Genomic DNA, 13,652 nt, shown 5'->3' with positions numbered 1-13,652 from the left:
AGTTAAAGCTTTCAGCCTCCCAGGATGCATCTGGGTCCCTCTCCTATACCCCGCCCCCGGGCCAAGGCATCTCAGTTACGTCACAAGCCATAGGCCGTAGGAGGAGAAGAAAGAGAAGAAAATATCTGGACACTCACAAGAAACACATTCTCACCATAGGGAGATGGAAAAACCGGTGACCAGAATAAAGCCCATCTGCAGTACAGGTGCGACAGGGCGGGAGTCCTGTGGAACCCTATGGACTTCGTAGAAATAGAGATAACAAGGGTAAGTTCTTACCATATCTCATATTTTCTACTTCAGGGTCCATAGGGTATCCACAGGATACCTTGGGGATGTCCCAAAGCAGTATCCTTTAAGGGTGGGGATGCTCCTGTGCTGAGAGGAGAATCCGCCGCCCGAAGGAAGCATCCTGAGAGGCAAAGGTGTCAAAAGCGTAATACCTCACAAAGGTATTGACAGAAGACTACGTAGCAGCCTTGCAGAACTGAACTGCAGAGGCACCACGTCTAGCTGCCCACGAAGGACCCACAGACCTAGTGGAATGAGCCCTCACCAAGGAGGGAACTGGAAGACCTTCATGAAGATAAGCTTCTGAAATTGCCATACGAATCCAGCCTGCCAAAGTCTACTTTGAAGCAGGCCAACCCTTTTTACGGAAGCCATAGGAGGACAAACAAGACGTCCGACTTCCTAAAAGAAGAAGTGCGGTCAACATAAATTCTCAATGCCCACACAACATCCCAAGTGGCGTCACCCACTGAAAGTCCAGGTGAATTGAAAGCCGGCACAACAATTTCTTCATCGATGTGAAAACTGGATACCACTTCGGGAAGGAATCCCGGACGAGTGCGAAGCACCGCCCTATTCCTATGAAAGATCAGAAAAGGGGGTCTACAAGAGAGAACCCCTAAATCCGAAACCCTTCTGGCCGAAGCAATAGCCAGAAAGAATATGGTTTTAGCTGTAAGCTATTTAAAGTCCACTAAGTCCAGTGGTTCAAACGGCAGTCCCTGGAGAACTCTCAGGACCACAGCCCAATTCCAAGGCGCCACCGGTAGAACCAAAAGGTGGCTGAATGCGAAGAACACCTCGCATAAAGGTGTGCACATCAGAGAGCGCAGCAATCCTACGATGAAACCAGACTGACAGGGCAGGCGAAGCCCATGATCCAGTCCAGCCTGTAGGAAAGCCAACAACCTAGACAGGCGGAACTCCCTAAGGGAATACCCTCTAGGTCTACACCACCGGAAGAAAGTATGCCACACACGATGGTAGATTCTTGCCGAGGAAGGTTTACGAGCTCTTAGTATGGTTTGCACCACGGAGCCAGAAAAACCCTCTGGACCTTAGCATGACCGTTTCAACAGCCACACCGGGTCAGGTCCGGGGGAAGACAAGGACCCTGTGACAGCAGATTCGGTCGTAATGGTAACCTCAGAGGAACGTCTACTGACAGACTCTGGAGGTCGGAGAACCAGTGCCGTCTGGGCCACTCGGGAGCTATCAACAGTAGCGTACCTCCTTCTTGATTTGAATTTCCGTATTACCCGCGGAAGAAGGGAAAACAGAGGGAAAAGGTAGGCAAACTGGAACGTCTACTGGACGGACAGGGCATACACCAGAGACGCCTTTTCATCTCTTGTTCAAGACCCGTACACCGGCAACTTGTTGTTGTGCCGGGACGCCATGAGGTCTATCTCTGAAAGACCCCACTTGTCCACCAGACTCTGAAAGACGTCCTGGTGTAACGACCACTCTCCCGGATGCACGTCCTGCCTGCTGAGAAAATCCGCTTCCCAGTTGAGGACTCCCGGGATGAACACTGCTGATAATGCTGGGAGATTCAGGTGGGTCGTCTGCAAACACCAGGTTAGAGACAGGCGAACGTTCCGGAGTGAGCCCCATCGTCTGGGACTTGAGACACTGAGGCAATCCATGCCATCAGGACCGGATCAATAGCAGCAGAGGTCTGGAGAGAAATTGGGCGTACTCCACCATGTCGAATACCGACACCATTGAGCCCAATAACCTCATTGCCGAGTGTATCGACACTCGATGACAATGCAGACAACTGCGCACCCTCAACTACAAAGCAAGGATCTTTTCCTCCGTCACAAAGATCCACTGCTGCCTGGAGTCCAATAAGGCCCCGAGGTGCAGGATCCTCTGAGACGGGGTGAGAGTGGACCTCTGCCAGTTTGTCAACCAGCCGTGACGTTGCAGTACTGCAATCGTCAGATCCAGATGGTGTAAAAGAAGCTCTGGAGACCCCGCTATCAACAGGAGGTCGTCCAGGTAAGGCAACAGTCGGACTCCCTGCGTCCGCAGGAGAGCCGCCATGACCTTGGTGAATACCCGTGGAGCAGTCACCAGGCCAAAAGGCAGTGCGTGGAACTGGAAATGTTCGTTGCAGATTGCCAATCTGAGGAACTGCTGATGGCGCAAAAGAATAGGGACATGCAGGTAAGCGTCCTCGATGTCCAATGACACCATGTAGTCCCCAGGTTCCAGTGCCAGAATAATGGACCGCAGGGTCTCCATACGAAACAGAGGCACCCTCAAGGACTTGTTGAGGGCCTTTAGGAGTATTGAACGGTAAGACCCATTGGGTTTCTGCACCAAAAATAGAATGGAATAGAAACCCAGGCCCCTCTGGGAAATTGGAACATGCACTGAAACTCCGGCCTGGAGCATAGTGTGCAAAACCTTCCGCAGTTCCGAGGCTTTGCTCCGGTCTAGCGGAAGGCCTGTGGTAAAGAACCGAGATGGAGGCCTGTGCCGAAAGGAGAGGGCATACCCGTGAGAGACCACCTCCTGAACCCAAGTGTCTGTCGTAGTCCTCGACCAGCACTGGGCGAACTGAAGCAGGCGCCCCCCACTTTGGGGTCCCCCAAAGGGAGGCCTGGACCGTCAGGCCGCAGGTTTGTTATCTGACCTAGGAGCCGGACGTCTGGTACTCCAGACCTGTTTCTTGGGCTTGGACAATTTCTTGGTCCCAGCCTGCCGTGGAAAGGACTGTACTTTAGGCCTACCTTGGGCCCTGTGAGGCCGAAAGGACGACCCACCAGCACTAGAAGGAATCGTAGCAGACGGAAGACATGCAGATTTTGCTGCTGCCAACGTAGCTACTATTTTGTCCAGATCCGGACCAAATAGTACCTGTCCAGACCTTCTAATCCCTTTTTGGAATCCGCGTCCGCTTTCCAAGAACGCAACCATAAGGTGCGACGAGCAGCCACGGCTGCAGAGGAGATCCTAGAGGTGAGCATACAAATATCTAAGGCCGCTTCATTAATGTAAGTGGCCGAGTCTCGGAAATTGCCCACCAACTCGGTCTGTTCAGCCGAACAGTCAGAGTCCAAAGACGCCTCCAAATTATCCGCCCAGTGCTCCATAGCTCTGGCTACCCAACACACGGCCAGAGCCGGTCTGGATGCTTCCCTGCAAGGGAATAAACGGCTTTGAGGCAGATCTCCACCTTGCGGTCAGTGACATCCTTCAAGGACGACATCGAAGGCATAGGCAACGTGGCACTTTTGACTAGGCGGGTGACATGTGAATCCACTTGCGTAGGCTATTCCCACTTAGAAAAATAATAGACCGCAAACGGATAAGCCACGGCTAAGCGCCTCTGGGGCTAAAACCGTTTACCTGGACTTTTCCACGCCTCCTCTAAATGATCCACTAATTGATCAGAAAGAGGGAACACCGTAGCCTCACCCTTAATATCCTTAAAAAGGCATATATGAATGTGGCCACCGAAGGATCAATATCCTCAATAACTAAAGCCGAGCGGACCGCTCGAATAAGACCAGGGATATACACCTTGTACTTAGCGTCCGGCTCTTTGGTACGGAGAGGTTCTTGGTCAGATAGATCCAGAATCTCCCCATCATCTGACGTCTCATAGTCATCCCCATAAGGAGCAGATAAAGACGCCACCGGCCGTTTATGAGGCCGCAACACAGACTCCCCCTGTAAAACATTGGACAAATGCTGAACCGATGTAGTTAGAGTATTAACCCACGCAGGCTCCGGAGAAACCTGGGAAGGGACAGGGAGACTGTGGGGTACCATCAATTATCTCGGGAACTCCCGCATGGGTGACGACACCACTGACCGCTGGGACAAACCCGTCTGGGTAAACGCAGGTGGCGGAGCTAGCTGGCCCACAAGGGTTGTAAGCGCCTTAGCGAAACAAGCCCAGGGAGGTTCCTGTACCGGGACCATAATCGGCCGTGACAGTGCCAGGCACTGGGGACATAACCCCTCCGCGTTACCCTCCCCCTCCGCTATTGGTACCTTACATTTAGTACACATGAGCTGGAGAGGAAAGTCAGTCTCAGACATGATGGTAAGTATGTGACACTCACACCTATACGTATTGGTATAGTGTGAATAACACCCTGCACACTGCGCACCGCAAGGGCTTTGAGCAGAGCAAGATCAGGGACAGTAATAAGGCTGACAGTAGAAAGTGAAAGTACAGACAGCAGGCTAGCAGATTAGTCACATACAATGCAGAAGAAACAAATCCCTGCACTATTAGAGCTGGTTCTCAACTACTCAGACCCTCAGGCTGGTAGGGCTCAGCGCTGCATACACTGACCTGTGACAAACAGAGGAGAGGTATGCTGGGGGACCCAGACTGCAATGCCACCGCTCACAGGCTTCCAGCAGCGTTCACCATGCTTCAAAGATGGCCACCGAGGAGCAGAGGATGAAGGAGGCCGGCCTGGGGGAGGAGCGCTGACACACTATGGCCAATCAGACAGAGCAGAGAGGCTGTGTGCAGCAGGGGAGGCGCCGGCTGTGAGACAGGGAAAGAGCGCTCCCTTGGCATGCATTTAACCCCTGGGACGCCGCAGCGCATGCCGCTCAGCAGCGGCCCGCTGTCCCAGGGGGTAGTGGAAGCGCAGGTTGGTCGCCTGGCTCCACGCTGCAGCCAGTCCCCAGGGAGCCCCCTGCCTGGGGACTCAGGACCATGTGACCAGCGGGGACCCACCGCAGGACCCCGCTGCTTACCTGCTATCCCCTGGGATCCGGCCATGGTCCAAGACATCTAGGGGCACCGCTAGCCGTGACCCCAGATGTCTACCAGCATCCCCGTATCAGTGCCGGCGTTCTGGTACCGGCGGGGTGTAGGGGAGACGGCATGGACGTCAGTACTGACTGTCCATGCTGTACTCCCAAATGTGCAGCCAGCACTGCCTTTAAAAGAAACTTCAGGGGCTCTTCATAGCCCCCCTCTGCACAGTGCCTCCGACTCCGGCCAGGCACCGACGGAACTGAGATGCCTTGGCCCGGGGGCGGGGTATAGGAGAGGGACCCAGATGCATCCTGGGAGGCTGAAAACTAACTCTGTGGTGCCTGAAGACTGACGTAATCACCTATACCCCAAGGTATCCTGTGGATACCCTATGGACCCTGAAGTAGAAATGTACGATAGGTGTTCCCTTGAAGCATCAGGGGGAAATGTCTCTCTAGGGCCTCTGCCCAACTCTCAATGGCTTTTGCCACCCAGGCTATAGTCCTAGCAGGACAAGTAATAGCTCCTGTAAGAGTATATGGATTTGTGACAAGCTTCTATACATCTCTCTGTAGTTTCCTTCAAGGAGGTTGCAGTATGGATGGGTAAGGTGGCATTCTTAACCAGACGTATTACATGACAATCCACTGCTGGAGGAACTTCCCATTTAGTGCAGTCAGTAGCTGGAAGAGGGTAAAAGGAACTTAAATGTTTTGAAATTTGAAACCTTTTACAAGGCATATTCCATGCTTCGCTCATGTGATCAGATAGCTGGTCAGAGTGAGGGAACTCTGGTAATACTACCTTTTGTCATTTAAAAAGTGGTTGTTTTTTTTCGTAGGAGCGGGTTTTTCCTATTCTTTTTGTAAAATAGATTTTACAGCTTTCACAAGAGCAGGTATATTTATTTTAGAGGGTGGCTCCTCGTCTCCTGAGACTGAGTCAGAGTGAGAGATTTGCGTCTTCTGCCTCCCCAGATGATATATCAGAATCTGAGAACTTGGTTGAACTGGGCAGATAATACAGCATGTTTAGTAGATAAAGGCTTTTCCTTTTGCAGCACTTTCTGAAAAACTGTAGAGGTATTAGCCAAACTCTGTACTGAGGTAGACTGCCTCCCCATGGGTAGAAGTACTAAGGATTTGCAGGGAGTAGCTGCTGTGGCCATCCCACAAGGGGGGCTTCCACGGGGACTGCTAAGTGGTCTGCAATCTTTGCCAGCATCTGAGAAAAGGCAGCCCAGGGTGGGTCCTGAGGAGGAGACACCGGGGCTGAGGGGCCTGAGGCTGTGTAACAATTCGTACAAATACCATCCTGAATGAGGTTCTCTGGAGCTGAGCAGGACTTACAAGACACCAGAGTAGGAGCAGCAGCATCAGGCTGCTTGTTATTCTTTCCTCTGCCAGACAGCCACAAGAATACTAAAATACACAGTATGATACAGTGCAGTGAACACCCTGCAGTATGTGTAATATGGCACAATGTAGTGTGCAACCGCGCTATATAGTATGATAGCCCTCACAAATATTTTGTGAGGTACAATGAACCCCTATACTTTAGTATGTCAGGGTATATTAGAATAAAGGGAAAGGTACAAGCTGGACAGTATAGAAAGTAGAGATCAGCGCTAGAACAAGTCACATACAAACGCAGAAAAAAAAAAAAAAAAAAACTATATATCTGCAATTGGCACTACAATCAACTATACAGGCCACAGTGGCTGGTAGGATAACAAGAGATATGGTAAGAACTTACCTTTGTTATCTCTGTTTCTACGAAGTCCATAGGGTCCACAGGGTGACCTTGGGGTATAGCTGGATCCTGGATCCTCGGGCACCACGGAGTTAAAAGCTTTCAGCTGCTCCCAGGATGCACTTGGGTCCAACCTCCCCTATACCCCGCCCCCGAGCCACAGGCACCTCAGTTGGTAAGCAGCAGGAGGAGGAGACGAAACAGAGAGAAGGAAGACTGGAACACACAAGAACCATACTCACAGAAATGGGAGACGGAAAACCGGTGACCAGTCACAGAGCCCATATGAAGCCAGGTGCGTCAGGGCGGGTGCCCTGTGGACCCTATGGACTTCGTAGAAACAGAGATAACAAAGGTAAGTTCTTACCATATCTCTTGTTTTCTACTTCAGGGTCCATAGGGGTCCACAGGGTGACCTTGGGGATGTCCCAAAGCAGTCCAACTAAGGGCGGGGACGCTCCTGTGCTGATAGGAGAACCCGGCGCCCAAAGGATGCATCCTGAGAGGCAAAGGTGTCAAACGCATAGAACCTCAAAAAGGTCTGAATGGAAGACCAGGTGGCCGCCTTACAGAGCTGAACAGCAGAGGCGCCACGGCTAGCAGCCCAAGAAGGGCCCACAGACCGAGTGGAATGAGCCTTAACAGAGGCTGGAACAGGTAAACCCTCCTGCATATAAGCCTCAATAATAACAGAACGAAGCCAACGGGCTAGAGTCTGGGGTTGGCCTGCCAACAAAGAGGATAAACAAAGAATCAGACTTCCTCACAGAACTAGTCCGGTCCACATAAACCTGGAGTGCACGGACAACGTCTAAGGAAGCCTCCCCAGCCGAAAGATCAGGCGACTGAAAGGCTGGTACAACAATTTCTGATTAATGTGGAACCTGGAAACCACCTTAGGCAGGAACTCAGGACGAGTGCGAAGCACCGCTCTGTCCTGATGAAAAATCAGAAAAGGGGGACGACAAGAAAGCGCCCCCAAATCTGAAACCCTCCTGGCAGAAGCAATTGCCAAGAGGAAAACAGTTTTAAAAGTTAGCCACTTGAGCTCCACTGACTCCAAGGGCTCAAAAGGCGGATCCTGTAAGGCCCGAAGAACCACCGCCAAATCCCACGGGGCCACAGGTGGCACAAAGGGAGGCTGGATTCTCAAAACTCCCTGGAAAAAGGTGTGTACGTCCGGCATAGCAGCGATCCTGCGCTGGAACCACACCGACAGAGCAGACACGTGCACCTTCAGCGAAGAAAGACGTAATCCTAAATCCAAACCCGACTGAAGGAAAGCCAGAATACGCGAAACCCGGAACACCTGGGGATCATAGTTTCTGGCCTCGCACCACTGAAAGTGTGCCACACTCTGTGATAGATCCTCGCAGAAGCAGGCTTGCGCGCCCTCAGCATGGTGGTAATAACGGAGCTAGAAAAGCCCCGAGACCTCAGGACGGCTGTCTCAAGAGCCACGCCGTCAGAGATAGTCGACCCAGATCCGGGTGAAGACAGGGCCCCTGAGACAACAGGTCCCGCCGTTGAGGTAGGAGGTACGGAGCGTCGATGGACAGGCTCCGCAGATCGGAGTACCACGGCCTTCTGGGCCACGCTGGGGCCACCAGGATCAGTGTGCCTCCGTCCTGTTTGAACTTGCGCAGGACCCGAGGCAGCAGAGACATCGGAGGGAACAAGTAAGCCAGTTGAAACAGCCATTTCACCGACAGCGCGTCTATCAGACTTGCGCCTGCGCCCCTTGTCCTTGACCCGTACACAGGCAGCTTGTGATTGTGACGGGACGCCATCAGGTCCAGCTCTGGCAGCCCCCACTTGTCCACGAGTAGTTGGAATACCTCTGGATGAAGCGACCATTCCCCGAGATGCACGTCGTAACGGCTGAGGAAGTCTGCCTCCCAATTGAGGACTCCTGGGATGAAAACTGCCGAGAGCTGGAAGATAGCGCTCTGCCCAAGCCAGGACGCGGGACACCTCCGACATCGCAGCTCGACTGCGAGTCCCTCCCTGGTGATTGATGTACGCCACCGTGGTGGCGTTGTCTGACTGCACCTGAACGGCCCTTCCGTGAAGAGCGGTGCCGGACAACTGCAGGGCTCTGTACACTGCCCGCAGTTCCAGGATGTTGATGGGAAGAAGCGCTTCCTCCGCCGACCAACGACCCTGAAGTGACAAGGAGCCCGTCACCGCCCCCCAACCCCGGAGACTGGCATCTGTCGTGAGCAGAACCCATTCCGGGATCCAAAAGGGGCGCCCCTCTAGGAGATGAGCCGTCTGCAGCCACCAGGCTAGGGACAGACGCACCTCTGAGGACAACACCAGCATCTGAGAGCGGATCCTGTGTGGCAATCCGTTCCATTCCGAAAGAATCAGCCCCTGCAGGGGCCTGGAATTTAACTGGGCAAACTCCACCATGTCGAATGCCGACACCATGGACCCCAAAACTCTCATCGCTGAGTGCACCGACACTCTGCCACTGCTCAGACAACTGTGAATCCGCAGCTGTAAGGAGGAGACCTTCTCTGGAGTCAGAAAAATCCGTTGCTGACGAGAGTCCAGCAGGGCCCCCAAATGAACCATCCGCTGTGATGGGATGAGGGAGGACTTCTTCCAGTTGATCAACCAGCCGTGCGCCTGTAGACAAGCGACCGTCAGGTGGAGATGCTGGATCAGTACCTCCGGGGAGCTTGCCAGCAAGAGGAGGTCGTCTAGATACGGTAGCAACCGTATTCCCTGGCTCCGAAGATGAGCCGCCATGACCGCCATCACCTTGGTAAATACCCTTGGTGCCGTGGAGAGACCAAAGGGTAGAGCCCTGAATTGGTAGTGGTTGTGGAGAATAGCAAACCGCAGAAACCGTTGGTGCGATGTTACTATAGGCACATGGAGGTAGGCGTCCTGGATATCCAGGGAGACCATATAGTCCCCCGGTTCCATCGCCAGAATGATGGAACGCAAAGTTTCCATCCTGAATTTGGGAACCCTGAGAAACCTGTTCAGGGACTTCAAATTGAGGATGGGGCGATGAGAGCCATTGGGTTTCTGCACCAGAAACAGTGTAGAGTAATACCCCATCCCACGTTGAGACTGTGGCACGGGTATAATGACCCCCGCCGTCAGCAAGGCCTTGCTTTTGTCCTGAGAAGGACTTGTGCAAAAAAACTGGCCAGGCGGCCTGTGCCGAAAAGACAGGGCGTACCCCTGGGAGACCACTTCTCGCACCCAGGCATCCGTGGTGGTATTGTGCCAGCACTGGGCGAATTGAAGAAGTCGGCCTCCCACTCTGGGGTCCCCCAGAGGGAGGCCCGTCCCATCACGCAGAAGGCTTATCTTCTTGCTTGGAAGAAGGGCGCCTAGCACTCCAGGCTTGCTTCTTTGGCTTTGAGGCGGTCTTGGGTGCAGACTGCCTCGGGAAGGACTGACCCTTTGCCTTGCCCTGAACCCGAAAGAAACGAAAGGCCGAGCTCCGGACCTTAGCAGGTGTAGTAGCTGAAGGGAGGAAGGCTGACTTGGATTTTGCCAGGGTATCTACTATTTTGTCCAGGTCCGGACCAAATAGTAATTCTCCATTAAAAGGTAAGGCCTCCAAGCCTTTCTTTGAATCCGCGTCTGCTCTCCAAGACCGCAACCACAAGGATCTACGAGCAGACACTGCTGCCGCCGAAACCCTAGAGGTCAACAGGCTAGCATCCAACGATGCTTCTCCAATGTAGGAGACGGCATCTCTCATCTGTCCTAACAACGCCCTCTGGACGTCCGGAGCTTCATCCGTAAACGTATCCTCCAAGGCGTTGGCCCACCCCTCAATGGCCTTGGCCACCCAGGAGATGGCCATGGACGGCCGGGCTACAGCCCCTGAGAGAGAATAAATAGACTTTAGACAAGTCTCCACCTTCCTGTCCGTAGGATCCTTCAGCGAGGATATAGACGGCAATGGCAAAGTAGCACTCCTGATGAGGCGTGTTACATGGGAATCGACTGCAGGCGGAGTTTCCCATTTCTTACAATGCGCTTCCGGGAATGGATAATTGGACGCCAAGCGTTTCTGTGGCAGGAAACGCTTACTGGGTGTCTGCCAGGCCACCGCCATGTGATCAGTCAACTGATCAGACAAGGGGAACGCTGCAGAAGTAACCTTAGCTTTTTTAAAACTAGGGTACCTCGACTTGGGAGCGGGTGCCTCATCCTCAATCAGAAGAATGGCCCGCACCGCCTTAACCAGAGCCCGCACATTGATGGAAGACTTACTGTCTACCTCCTGGACTGAGGCATCTGAGGCTGAGTCATCCTGCACCTCACCATCATCCGAGGACCCCTCAGAATCCGAAAGATGCGCAGCCTGCGCCATGACTGAGCGTTTAGACGCCCTGGAGGGCACGTCACTGCACAACATCGACTGAAAAGCCGAAGATGCTGCCGCCAAATCTTGGACAGTGTGGGAAAGCGCATCCACCCAGGGTGGAGGAGCTGCCACAGGACCCTGAAACGGCACCACAGCCTGCTGTGCCACAGGGGTGGACTGAATATACATTGGCAACCCCGCATAGGGACCAACAGGCTGAGACCCCGGGGGAGTCTGCAATAATTGTGGGACACCCGGGGAATGGGGGATGGCAGGCAGAGGCAACGCCCTAGTAGGGGCGGCAGTCGGGACCGACAGACGGTCCGCGATGGACACCAGCACCTGGGAAAACATCGCCCATGGTGGCTCCTGCAACATGGGAGGTTTAGACATACCAGGGAGCGCCTGGCACCGTCCGCACAGGCCGTCCTGTGACAAATCTTCCCTATCCACTCCTGCAGAACAACGCCTGCAGGAGAACAATACCGGAGCCCCGGAGTGCTCAATCTCCTCCTCAGACATGACTTAGGAAGAAAACGTGCGCACTCACCAGTGTGCTGAACAACAGCCCACAATATGGTACTGTGTAGCACACAACTGTATGTAACGGACCTCACAAATACGTGATCTATATAGGTGAGGTCAGTAGAAACACCCTTCCCCCGCACACCTGTAGGGCTTGTAGGAGAAGGAAAGGGATAGGTATAAGCTGACAGTAAGTAGAAAAAAGACACAGACAGGCAGCACTAGCAAAAGTCACATACCATGCAGAGAAGATATACTCACTGCACCTTTCCACTACAATCAACCTCCCAGATTCAGTGTCTGGGAGGGCTATAGTGCTGTGTACACTGTCCTTTTGCAGGGGAGAGGTACACAGGGGGACCGGTCCGCGTGCTCCCTGAAGATCTGCACTGCCAGTAAGAAAATGGCCGCTGGAGACCTCAGTGGAGGAGTGGCCGAGTATCTGCAGCTCAGCGACGCCAGACTCCGTGCTGAAAGGCGCGCTGAGCTGAGGGGAGGAACCGCTAGACAGGGAAGGCTGTGGACCCCCAAGGTCACCCTGTGGACCCCTATGGACCCTGAAGTATAAATAGCGTTGTATAACCTGGCCCGTGAGACAGGAATACAGGGAGACTGGACCCAGGGTTCCAGAGACCTGTGAAGCAGAAAATGGATGCCGCACGTCTGAAGGGGCGGAGGGTGAGGGAGAAGTAGCTCAGGAAACAGCTAGTCCCCCAATTGGGGCACACAGAAAACCAGAACATAAAAAATTGACATGGACATTTAGCTACAGTCTTCAGGTTAAAAATACAACAGCTCATCGGTCTCAGATCACTGCGTGAACATATTGTACACACAGAAAACAAGCTTGCAAATAACAAATATAAATTTGGATTGCTCACAAACATGTGAAAGGTTCTCCATTCTTACTTTGTTTTATACACTTTGTTTTTTCCACTACAATCAACCTCCCAGATTCAGTGTCTGGGAGGGCTATAGTGCTGTGTATACTGTCCTTTTGCAGGGGAGAGGTACACAGGGGGACCGGTCCGCGTGCTCCCTGAAGATCTGCACTGCCAGTAAGAAAATGGCCGCTGGAGACCTCAGAGGAGGAGTGGCCGAGTATCTGCAGCTCAGCGACGCCAGACTCCGTGCTGAAAGGCGCGCTGAGCTGAGGGGAGGAGCCGCTAGACAGGGAAGGCTTCCTCCCCTGGCTAGCAAAATTTAACCCCCGGGTTGCCGGCATCCCGCTTGCCGCATAATTTACCCTGGTGGTCTAGTGGTCTGGCGGGGTATGCCTCCGCTGGAGGGGGGGCCCGCCGCCACCGCTAGTGCCCCCGGTCTGTCCCCTAGACCGGGGGCATGGGACTGCATTTACAAGGAATCCGCGCACCGCCGCTAATCAGCGGTGCGCGGCTTACCTTAATCTCCCCGGCGTCTTCCGGCAGCAGTCCCGGGGGAAGCCAGAGTCCGGCTAGTACAGACTCTGGCTTCCCCCACCGCGATCCCCAGTTCAGTGCTGGCGTCGCGGCGCCAGCAGGGAGAAGGAGCGGCAGCGTGGGCGTCTGTACAGACAGCCCAGCGCTGCCGCTCTGGAGAAAAAAACTCTAGTCAAAAAAATAAATAAATTTAACTAAGTTAAAAAAGCTTTAGGGGGCTGCTCCTGCAGCCCCCTCCGCAGGGTGACCCGACTCCGTCCGGGCACCATCTTAAACTGAGGTGCCTGTGGCTCGGGGGCGGGGTATAGGGGAGGTTGGACCCAAGTGCATCCTGGGAGCAGCTGAAAGCTTTAACTCCGTGGTGCCCGAGGATCCAGCTATACCCCAAGGTCACCCTGTGGACCCCTATGGACCCTGAAGTATAAATAGCGTTGTATAACCTGGCCCGTGAGAGAGGAATACAGGGAGACTGGACCCAGGGTTCCAGAGACCTGTGAAGCAGAAAATGGATGCCGCACGTCTGAGGGGGCGGAGGGTGAGGGAGAAGTAGCTCAGGAAACAGCTAGTCCCCCAGTTGGGGCAC

At 53.6% G+C, this 13,652-nt stretch overlaps 1 protein-coding gene across 1 annotated transcript in view; it reads right to left on the bottom strand.

Annotated features, from left to right (window-relative positions):
- The window catches only part of CLK3 (CDC like kinase 3), a 94,290-nt gene that overhangs the window by 7,834 nt on the left and 72,804 nt on the right, over positions 1 to 13,652 (bottom strand). The window lies entirely within an intron of this gene.

The sequence above is a fragment of the Taudactylus pleione genome, unplaced genomic scaffold (assembly GCF_031769625.1).
Source record: "Taudactylus pleione unplaced genomic scaffold, aTauple2 ptg000019l, whole genome shotgun sequence".
NCBI classification, from domain to species: domain Eukaryota; kingdom Metazoa; phylum Chordata; class Amphibia; order Anura; family Myobatrachidae; genus Taudactylus; species Taudactylus pleione.
The sequence above is the reverse complement of the archived record's forward strand: the minus strand, read 5'-3'. Positions and strand labels throughout refer to the sequence as shown.